The following is a 12197-nucleotide window of genomic DNA, read 5'->3' on the forward strand; positions in this document are numbered from 1 at the left end:
TTTGGGAAGTTTTTTCACTATAGATCGACTATGTTCTCTGCTAACGTTTCATACAAAAAAAAAAAAAAGCAACAGACGAGGTTAATGTGACTCAGTTATTGATTGAAGAGAAATGTTAGATAGCTCATGTCGAAAAGGTACGCGAGTATTCCATTCAGAATTTAGAAATTCAAAGAAATCGTGCCCGATAAGATTAGATTTAACTTTGATTAAGATTAGATTCAACTCATGTTTTCTGATTGATAGAATAGGAGTCTTCCATACGTAAAACGGCCATTTTGAACCAAGAGTAACTTCCTAAAAGGGCCTATGAGATTTTGTAAGCGGTCTGTTTGAAAAACTCTAGCTTCGAAACGATTAATTTAAGAGAAAAACGTTCTATAAAGGTAACTATTTGAGCAATGCAGAAAGATATTTCTTATGAAGTTTCTCCTAGTGAGGATTTCTCCAAGGATTTTTTTCCGGAGTTTTTCAATACATTTCTTTAAGGATAACTCCAGTAATATCTAGCTCACTGTGAAATCAACTCGTCAGAAATACTCATTAAGGAAAATTAAGAAAACAAAGTATTTTGCTTCAATATAACGTAACTTCGATATAACTTTACGAAAATAAAAATCGTGTTACGTTATATCGAAGTATTCCTGTAGTTTCTCCAGGAATTCAGTTTCTAATTCCTTCAGAATATAACTAGGACAAATATTTGAGGTTTCTCTTTATAAAATCAGAGAAGACTTATTTCAAGGAATTCCCTTTTCTGGGTCTATCTTGTTGTATCCTTGACGGAATTCCTGGTTGATCTCTGAAATTCAGAAAAATGTATAAAAAATCGTTGGATCGTTTGCTGATGAAATCAAATATTAGGATTATTTAAATAAAACTCAGAGAATCTTTCGAAAGGAACTTCGGTACAAAATCTTGGATTTCGATTGTGTAATGCCTCGAGTAATTCCTGGAAGCAGTGATGCATTTGAACGCGTTCAGTTCGCGTTCCCGTTCAATTTTTTGAACGCAGCGATCAAGTAGGCTTGAACATTGAGCAGTTCAAAAAAATGAACCTGTGCGAGCCAAAAACTGAACCCAATTGACTTTGACTGATACACGACAAAAATCTATGTCAAAGCTATGTTTAGAAATTTAAAACAGCAAGAGCAGTATGATTTTTCTGTTCATGGAAATTTGAGACAATCAATTCATTCATTTCTCACGTAAGAGCTCCAATCTAAATTGTGAACTGAACGGGCCGTTCTTGAGCAGCGGCTTGCTCTTGCTCGGAAGTTCATTGTCTACTGCGTTCTCGTGCAAATTTGGCTCGCGTTCTGTTCAAAATGCATCACTGCCTGGAAGAATCTGTAAAGGTACGCCTGGAATAACATTTAAGAGACATCCATTTAAAAGCTTCTATCACCTACACCGGAAAATATGAAATTTCTGAAAGAACTCATAGGGATTGGTTTGTTTGTTTGTTTGATTATTAGAAATTCTACTAAAAACTGCTCAAAAACCTGTAAGAGATCCAGGAACAAAATAAGCGGAATTTCTAGAGGTTTAAGGTTTGGAAGACTTCTTAAAGAATATCTGAAAGTTTTCTTTAGATGAGTTTTTTCGTGAGTCATTTAACCATTTTTTTTTTGAGAAATTTTCAGGATGGATATCGTTAGAGATCCTAGAAGGAACTCATGAAGTAATTCAAGGCAGATACCACGAAGAAATGTACACCATCTGCCTTTATTTCCCATTTTGGCTAAGTCTATTGCCGTGATAAAACCAAACTTCGGTGCCAACATTTCAAAAGGGCTCAACTATTTTTGTAAACAACATATTTCTTCGACGTTACAGAAGAAAAAATGTTGTTCACAAAAAAATATCCAACAATTCAAAACTAATCATTTCTGGTTTAAACAATTTTATGTAAAATTTATGATATAATTTATGACATAAACTATATATCAATGAGCTTCGTTCAAGCTGAAAATTCATCACACTCTAATGAACTGAAAAGAATATCGGAGGCAGTATTTTACAAAAAAAAACTTTTCAAATTATACATTTTAAATCCCTTTCTCGGTGAAATTGCAAAACACTGGTCCTGCCGAAATTCCACATGTGAGAACCATAAGAGAAGAAACGGCAGGCGAAAATCTAAATTTAAATTAAATCAAAGCAAATAGAAAATTTTTACCATCCGCGACACCAACCGGTAGCTATCTGTCTCTGTTTCCCGAGAGTGTATAAAAGTAATTTCCCCGGAACTAAGAAAGAGGATTGGTTCCAAACTTGTACAGCAATTTAACAACTCGCTTCAAAGGCAAATATCGTGATTTCTCGAGAAAGGGAACAACTAGTTTTTCAATTTTAGTTTTTTGTTTTACTTAGTGTAAATACCTAGTTGGAATGTTCGCAAGCTCGCTCGTGGCTTTTCCAAAAAAGCAAGTTTTGAGCTCTGCTTTCAGCAACATCAGTGTGTAACTTATGTTTTGTATGTCTGGATGTTTGCGTAAAGTTCTTTCAACTAACAGAATACTCAGTTTTAGGACGAATTGTAGAACTTTCAATCTGTACAAACATGGATTACTAACTAATACTGTAGGCGATAGGTGTGTGGAAGTTTTAAGCAATAGATAAAGGAAATAAAACATCGACTTCAATTTCTGGTGAGAAAGACAGATTTTGTGAGAGTGAGATTCTTGCTTAATGTTTAAATACATAGTTAGGTTTGTCAATCTTAATAAATGTAAACATCCGTGTATTATAAACCATCTAATAAAATCGTACTATTTAAGGACAACATTTATAGAGCTTACTGATCCGAAAAATCCGCAGTCGGTTTGAAATTTTTGTCTATTTTCTCTTCTACAAACATTTTTATATTCGAAACACAAGTAGTAGGAATTTCTCCCGGAATTCTTTTATAGATGAGTTAAAGACTTGTAACAGTTTTTCACACCAGACTGTTTGATTGTAAAATAAAAAAAAAAAAAAAAATTTAAATCATGTTAAATGCGAATATTTCAAAGTATCGTTCAGAAATTTCAACCAGAATTTTGTTAGCGATGAGTTCAAGACTCGCTGGGATTTTTCGTGAATAATTTTGATGAACTGTTCAAAAATTATTCCCAGAATTCATACCTCTTACTTCTTATGTGGAAATGATTAATTCTTCAAGATATCTTTGAGAAAGAAATTTTATGAATTTCATCAGCATTTTATGGAATGAATCTAGGAATTCCTTTAAAATTCCGTCCAGCAATATCATTGAGCAATATATTTTGAAGATTCTTGAGAAAATCTCATACATTTCTTCTGAAATCCTTTCAGGGCGTACACTAACAACATAAAGTATCATGATTTATTTTGAGCATTTACTAAAAGAATTGTTTCAACTGATGGAAATGAGTTTTTTATCGAAGATTTTTTAAAGATTTTTTTACATTTTAGGTAAGAAAATAAGATTAAACTTTGCAAAAACACTATAAAGAACCTAATTAACTAACAAAAATCCTTTAGAAGTTGCTCTATGGACAATTTTCAAATCTGTCGAAGTACTATTCAAGAAATTCCTACCAAAATTCAGGGAAATTCTTCGAAAACTCCATCTGAAATTCTTCATAGAAATCCTCGAAGACTTCTACAAGAATCATTCCGAAAATGCTCAAGGATTCAACAATCAGTTCTAATTATCACGAAACCCAGCATTCTAGAGTTGATTCTTGGCTTTTTACTATCCTGGTCGATGTCTCCGTTCAATATTTCCGCCATTAATCTGCTGAGTCGACATTTTCACTCGAACGTTTATTGTTGGACAATAATTGATACCAATTTACAATGGAATTGCAATTGAGCTTACTTATTGAAGAAAAATCACATCCAAACATCGTGGGGCCACATTACATACCTGAAAAGATAAAGATAAGAAGATGTATCAAAATAATGGAAGCAGACTATTATTTTTTATATAAATATATGATTATATTGCAACATCATAGTTTTCAATTACGTCCATCCCAATCCCAATCCCAATCCCAATTCCCAATCCCCAATCCCAATCCAATCCCAATCCCAATTCCCAATCCCAATCCCAATCCCAATCCAATCCCAATCCCAATCCCAATCCAATCCCAATCCCCAATCCCAATCCAATCCCAATCCCAATCCCAATCCCAATCCCAATCCAATCCCAATCCCAATCCCAATCCCAATCCCCAATCCCAATCCCAATCCCAATCCCAATCCCAATCCAATCCCAATCCAATCCCAATCCCAATCCCCAATCCCAATCCCAATCCCAATCCCCCAATCCCATCCCAATCCCAATCCCAATCCCAATCCCAATCCCAATCCCAATCCCAATCCCAATCCCAATCCCCAATCCCAATCCCAATCCCCAATCCCAATCCCCCAATCCCAATCCCAATCCCAATCCCAATCCCACCCAATCCCAATCCCAATCCCAATCCCCAATCCCAATCCCCAATCCCAATCCCCAATCCCAATCCCAATCCCAATCCCAATCCCCAATCCCAATCCAATCCCAATCCCAATCCCAATCCCAATCCCAATCCCAATCCCCAATCCCAATCCCCCAATCCCAATCCCAATCCCAATCCCAATCCCCAATCCCAATCCCCCAATCCCAATCCCAATCCCCAATCCCAATCCCAATCCCAATCCCAATCCCAATCCCAATCCCAATCCCAATCCCAATCCCAATCCCAATCCCAATCCCAATCCCAATCCCAATCCCAATCCCAATCCCAATCCCAATCCCAATCCCAATCCCAATCCCAATCCCAATCCCAATCCCAATCCCAATCCCAATCCCAATCCCAATCCCAATCCCAATCCCAATCCCAATCCCAATCCCAATCCCAATCCCAATCCCAATCCCAATCCCAATCCCAATCCCAATCCCAATCCCAATCCCAATCCCAATCCCAATCCCAATCCCAATCCCAATCCCAATCCCAATCCCAATCCCAATCCCAATCCCAATCCCAATCCCAATCCCAATCCCAATCCCAATCCCAATCCCAATCCCAATCCCAATCCCAATCCCAATCCCAATCCAATCCCAATCCCAATCCCAATCCCAATCCCAATCCCAATCCCAATCCCAATCCCAATCCCAATCCCAATCCCAATCCCAATCCCAATCCCAATCCCAATCCCAATCCCAATCCCAATCCCAATCCCAATCCCAATCCCAATCCCAATCCCAATCCCAATCCCAATCCCAATCCCAATCCCAATCCCAATCCCAATCCCAATCCCAATCCCAATCCCAATCCCCAATCCCAATCCCAATCCCAATCCCAATCCCAATCCCAATCCCAATCCCAATCCCAATCCCATCCCAAATCCAATCCCAATCCCAATCCCAATCCCAATCCCAATCCCAATCCCAATCCCAATCCAATCCAATCCCAATCCCAATTCCCAATCCCAATCCCAATCCCAATCCCAATCCCAATCCCCAATCCCAATCCCAATCCCAATCCAATCCCAATTCCCAATCCCAATCCCAATCCCAATCCCAATCCCAATCCCAATCCCAATCCCAATCCCAATCCCAATCCCAATCCCAATCCAATCCAATCCCAATCCCAATCCCAATCCCAATCCCAATCCCAATCCCAATCCCAATCCCAATCCCCAATCCCACCCAATCCCAATCCCAATCCCAATCCCAATCCCAATCCCAATCCCAATCCCAATCCCAATCCCAATCCCAATCCCAATCCCAATCCCAATCCCACCACCAATCCCATCCCAATCCCAATCCCAATCCCAATCCCAATCCCAATCCCAATCCCAATCCCAATCCCAATCCCAATCCCAATCCCAATCCCAATCCCAATCCCAATCCCAATCCCAATCCAATCCCAATCCCAATCCCAATCCCAATCCCAATCCCAATCCCAATCCCAATCCCAATCCCAATCCCAATCCCAATCCCAATCCCAATCCCATCCCCAATCCCAATCCCAATCCCAATCCCAATCCCAATCCCAATCCCAATCCCATCCCAATCCCAATCCCAATCCCAATCCCAATCCCAATCCCAATCCAATCCCAATCCCAATCCCAATCCCAATCCCAATCCCAATCCCAATCCCAATCCCAATCCCAATCCCAATCCCAATCCCAATCCCAATCCCAATCCAATCCCAATCCCAATCCCAATCCCAATCCCAATCCCAATCCCAATCCCAATCCCAATCCCAATCCCAATCCCAATCCCAATCCCAATCCCAATCCCAATCCCAATCCCAATCCCAATCCCAATCCCAATCCCATCCCAATCCAATCCCCAATCCCAATCCCAATCCCAATCCCAATCCCAAATCCCAATCCCAATCCCAATCCCAATCCCAATCCCAATCCCAATCCCAATCCCAATCCCAATCCCCAATCCCAATCCCCAAATCCCAATCCCAATCCCAATCCCAATCCCAATCCCAATCCCCACCCATCCCAAATCCCAATCCCAATCCCAATCCCAATCCAATCCAACCCAATCCAACCCAATCCCAATCCCAATCCCCAATCCCAATCCCAATCCCAATCCAATCCCATCCCAATCCAATCCCAATCCCAATCCCAATCCCAATCCCAATCCCAATCCCAATCCCAATCCAATCCCAATCCCAATCCAATCCCAATCCCAATCCCAATCCCAATCCCAATCCCAATCCCAATCCCCAATCCCCCAATCCCAATCCCAATCCCAATCCCAATCCCAATCCCAATCCCAATCCAATCCCAATCCAATCCCAATCCCAATCCCAATCCCAATCCCAATCCCCAATCCCAATCCAATCCCAATCCCAATCCCCAATCCAATCCCAATCCCAATCCCAATCCCAATCCAATCCCAATCCCAATCCCAATCCCAATCCCAATCCCAATCCCAATCCCAATCCCAATCCCAATCCCAATCCCAATCCAATCCCAATCCCAATCCAACCCAATCCCAATCCCAATCCCAATCCCAAATCCCAATCCCAATCCCAATCCCAATCCCAATCCCAATCCCAATCCCAATCCCAATCCCAATCCCAATCCCAATCCCAATCCCAATCCCAATCCCAATCCCAATCCCAATCCCAATCCCAATCCCAATCCCAATCCCAATCCCAATCCCAATCCCAATCCCAATCCCAATCCCAATCCCAATCCCAATCCCAATCCCAATCCCAATCCCAATCCCAATCCCAATCCCAATCCCAATCCCAATCCCAATCCCAATCCCAATCCCAATCCCCAATCCCAATCCCAATCCAATCCCAATCCCAATCCAATCCCAATCCCAATCCCAATCCCAATCCCAATCCCAATCCCAATCCCAATCCCAATCCCAATCCCAATCCCAATCCCAATCCCAATCCCAATCCCAATCCCAATCCCCAATCCCAATCCCAATTCCAATCCCAATCCAATCCCAAATCCCCAATCCCCAATCCCAACCCAATCCCAATCCCAATCCCAAATCCCAACCCCAATCAACCCAATCCCCAATCCCCAATCCCCAATCCCAATCCCCAATCCCAATCCCAATCCCAATACCGCAATCCAATCCCAATCCCAATCCCAATCCCAATCCCCAATCCCCAATCCCAATCCCCATCCCAATCCCAACCCCAATCCCAATCCCAAATCCCAATCCCAATCCCAATCCCAAATCCCCCAATCCCAAATCCCAATCCCAATCCCAATCCCAGATACCCAATCCCAATCCCAATCCCAATCCAATTCCCCAATCCCCAATCCCAATCCCAATCCCCAATCCCCAATCCCGCCCAATCCCAATCCCAATGCCCAATCCCAATCCCAATCCCAATCCAATCCCATCCCCAATCCCAATCCCAAATCCCAATCCCAATCCCAATCCCAATCCCAATCCCATCCAATCCCAATCCCAATCCCATCCCAATCCCAATCCCAATCCCAATCCAATCCCCAATTCCAATCCCAATCCCAATCCCAATCCCAATCCCAATCCCATATCCAATCCCACCCAATCCCAATCCCAATCCCAATCCCAATCCCAATCCCATCCCAATCCCAATCCCCAATCCCAATCCCATCCCAATTCCCAATCCCAATCCCAATCCCAATCCCATCCCAATCCCAATCCCAATCCACCCAATCCCAATCCCAATCCCCAATCCCATCCCCAATCCCATCCCAATCCCAATCCCAATCCCAATCCCAATCCCAATCCCAATCCCCAACCAATCCCATCCCAATCCCAATCCCAATCCCAATCCAATCCCAATCCCATCCCAATCCCCCAATCCCATCCCAATCCCAATCCCAATCCCAATCCAATCCCAATCCCAATCCCAATCCAATCCCAATCCCAATCCCAATCCCAATCCCAATCCCAATCCCAATCCCAATCCCAATCCCAATCCCAATCCCAATCCCAATCCCAATCCCAATCCCAATCCCAATCCCAATCCCAATCCCAATCCCAATCCAATCCCAATCCCAATCCCAATCCCAATCCCAATCCCAATCCCAATCCCAATCCCAATCCCAACCAATCCCAATCCCAATCCCAATCAATCCCATCCAATCCCACCAATCCCAATCCCAATCCCAATCCCAATCCCAATCCCAATCCCAATCCCAATCCCAATCCCAATCCCAATCCCAATCCCAATCCCAATCCCAATCCCAATCCCAATCCCAATCCCAATCCCAATCCCAATCCCAATCCCAATCCCAATCCCAATCCCAATCCCAATCCAAATCATTCAATCTATAGAGTTTAGATTTTAAACCCAAAACTCAATCAAATTAAAATACAATTCATTGAAATTCAAGCAAAAGTGAAAAAAACAAACCAACAATTAAATAAACTAATTAAACCAACTCAATGTAGCTATGCCCTTTGCGTACATAAAATAAACATCAACAATCTAATCTAAGACAGTTGAAAAGATCGTTAAAATAAACCAAAAAAGATCTAGGTGGGCTCGTCCGGGATTTGAACCCGGGACCTCTCGCACCCTAAGCGAAAATCATACCCCTAGACCAACGAGCCCGTTGAATAATGAGTTGAAAATACCGCTACTTAAACAACGCTGGTAACATACAAACCAACATTCAATTCAAAGAGCGTCTACTTCGCGTACCATTACGCCATGCATGTGTTCGTAAGCGCAAGCGCAGTAGATTTCAAATAGTGGTGGTATTCCTTGTCAGTATTGAGAGAGACCGTAGGAAGCAAACGACGCAAAAAGACTCGAAGCCGGTTCTTGCTGCCGTGCGTTAGCTAACAAATGGTCGACATCGAAACGTTATGATTTGGATGCACCAAATTAAAGGTAGGTAGGGTGCCGGTGCCATTAGTGGACTACCTAGACCTATAAAAAATCATAACAAAATAACGAAACACCTTAACAAAGATCTTTTGACGTCAACAGAAAGATTTCAACCTCTACTAAATGGGAAAAATATAAAAAGAGTGATAAATCTAATTTTTTTAACATAAAATCGCTTGAGCCACACGTGTTCCAGTAGTTGCGCTAGTGCTCCAGTAGTAGACGTTCGGGAATGATACAAGGAATATCAAACAAAATGGTAAATTTTTACAAAGGTTTAACATTTTTCCCTCGGAACAGCAATTAATATCTTTCGAATGAAGCATAAAGATCATCTCTAGGGCTTTTTTTTCATTTCTATACATCCATTTTAAAAACTGCTTCCATCCGTTGATCCACTATTGGAACACGACGGCAACTACTGGTGCAAGGGAGCAAACTTTTTGCATAAACTTAATTATTTATATGACTTTTTGATAAAATAAAAAGCTGAAATTTGGCAAATCGACTTAAACTAGAGACGATCTATCCACCAAAAATAGCGCAAGTTGTTTTTTTATCGAAAAATGTTCGTTTCAATTCCATAGTCCAATCTACTGGTACATTACAACCATTGGTACCGGCACCCTAGGTAAAATGATTAGCTTTTTACTCATAGCTGTATGAAGCGATCACGTTGCAGACTGCAAACTAATAGTATACATTTTGGCGCATTGGTATCTCTTGATAACGGACTAAATAATTTTGTCTAAATTTATGAAGATGATTGTTGACCTGTAGACAATTATTGATCATCATGATGTTACGTTTTGTATTCAATTAACGATCACTTTTCATGATCAGATTAACTATGTACAGTGAAACCCCCATGAGTCGATGTTTCATGACTCGATATCGACTCATGGAACCATAGCAAAACAAAATGTCATGGTGTTACTATGATGGTCCCTTGGGGTATTTCTGTTTCATAACGATATTTCCATGAGTCGATGGTCCCTTCAGATATCGACTCATAGAGGTTTGACTGTATATGTATAGCACAACAGTCATCGTTCACTTTATCAAAATACTTAAGTATTTTCGCGTTTTTAAGCCAATATCTATACAAAACCCAATACCATCTTTCTCATAAAATAGGAAAACCTCTACCACGAAACGAAGCAATACAAAAAAGCTTGTCAGAAGTGGGATTCGAACCCACGCCTTCAGAGAAGACTACGACCTGAACGTAGCGCCTTAGACCACTCGGCCATCCTGACTACGGAGATCCATGGTGCCAGAACCACTACTTAAGCAGTTGATTTGACTTGCTATGTTTCAAAATGATTACGTTCATGTTGAACTTGACTGTGAGTAATCGTTGAAGCTCATCAAACTTGATGAACAATTCGCATCACTGAACGGAATTCTCATGAGCATCGGATGATAGAATGCTAAGAGATTTTTGGAAATTCATTACCTCTGAAGACGTTAGATAATCATTGGATTAGGGGTAATCCAAAAATGATGGACGTCATATTTGAATCATCCCTTACTGATTATCATAAGTAATTTGGCTATACGATCTACACACAATGAAATATAATTCTCAATCCAATAAATATGATTCTTAATCCAATAAAGCGAAAACGAGTCAAGTGTTTGAACTATTCATCTCAAAGAAGCTAAAAAATTATATGCCATTGGAATTTATGTTTGTGTCGCTGAGAATTATGCTTTATTTTCTTGGTTATCCATATCGCGAGGAACATAATTTTATCATTAGGTACATGTTGAGCAAGTACAGTGGCCCAATTTCATATTCGTACAGGACACTGACGCTACATCATGTAAGTAAAAAACTATTAAATGATATACTGAGTTTGAAATGCTTTATCTATATTGATGGCCATAGGTGTCATCTATTATTTAACAGTCATAAAATGTTTCCATTTACATTCATCTTTGGAATAATGGAAGAGTATTGAATTTGTGTCTAAAATTCACCCAATCCCATATTCGTACAGCTATCAAAATTTGAACATAAAACATTCAGAATCGAATTTCAATGCTTTATTTGATTTCTCAAGTACTATATTACGTTGTTCAGACGTAGTGGAGTACATTTGGACAACTTATAAGCGAACAAATATGAAACTTAGGTAAAATTATAAGAAATACCAGTTTTTCAATGATTTTTGCTATAAAATTAAATAATTCTAACAATAGCGTTCATTTTTGTTGTAGGATTCAATCTACAAAATATATTCGTGAGCATTGAAAGAGTTTTGGTTAAAATATATTCAGTTTACAGAAATCAGTAAAAGTTTTTATCCCCCTTGAGTTTAGAAAACTGTTATGTCATTACTTCAAAACTCTTCTGAAATGTTATTTTCAAACAACGTAAATCAAATTTTCGTTCTAAGCAACAGTAAAAGGTTTATTTTAAACTTGTCCGTAGAAAGAAATTTAACTAAGAACTTCGTTTTACAACAAAGTACCCTACACTATGCTGTACATACCTTCACATAGTTGATGTTATCTCAATATTCAATTATTTTTGAATTCACATTCAAATTATACTCAAAATAGGACCCTACTCTGTGGTTTGTTTTTTTATATTTAAAATACTAAATATTCCGAGTGAGCGGAGAGCATTGATATACTTTTTACTAGAATATAACCTGTTGTTTTCATAATTTCAAATAACACATGTGTTGCGGTTACGGCAATAATATTTATTCTCTTAATCTCCATGATAATGTTTGGTAGTAAAACATGAAATAAAAATACTAATTGCGCAATTCTTATATAGGAACATTAACTATGGATTATGTACATCCACTTAAAAGCCAAACTGAAGTGAATTGACTAAATGTTTTGGTT

At 40.0% G+C, this 12197-nt stretch overlaps 2 non-coding genes across 2 annotated transcripts; both read right to left on the reverse strand.

Annotated features, from left to right (window-relative positions):
* Positions 1 to 8980: 8980 nt before the first annotated feature.
* Positions 8981 to 9052, reverse strand: Trnap-agg. The gene has a single exon. It is a non-coding gene; the product is annotated as a tRNA-Pro (tRNA).
* A 1456-nt stretch (positions 9053 to 10508) lies between these two features.
* On the reverse strand, positions 10509 to 10591 carry Trnal-cag. The gene has a single exon. It is a non-coding gene; the product is annotated as a tRNA-Leu (tRNA).
* Between the last annotated feature and the right edge of the window lie 1606 nt (positions 10592 to 12197).

The sequence above is a fragment of the Aedes aegypti genome, chromosome 1 (genome assembly GCF_002204515.2).
Source record: "Aedes aegypti strain LVP_AGWG chromosome 1, AaegL5.0 Primary Assembly, whole genome shotgun sequence".
In the NCBI taxonomy this organism is placed as follows: domain Eukaryota; kingdom Metazoa; phylum Arthropoda; class Insecta; order Diptera; family Culicidae; genus Aedes; species Aedes aegypti.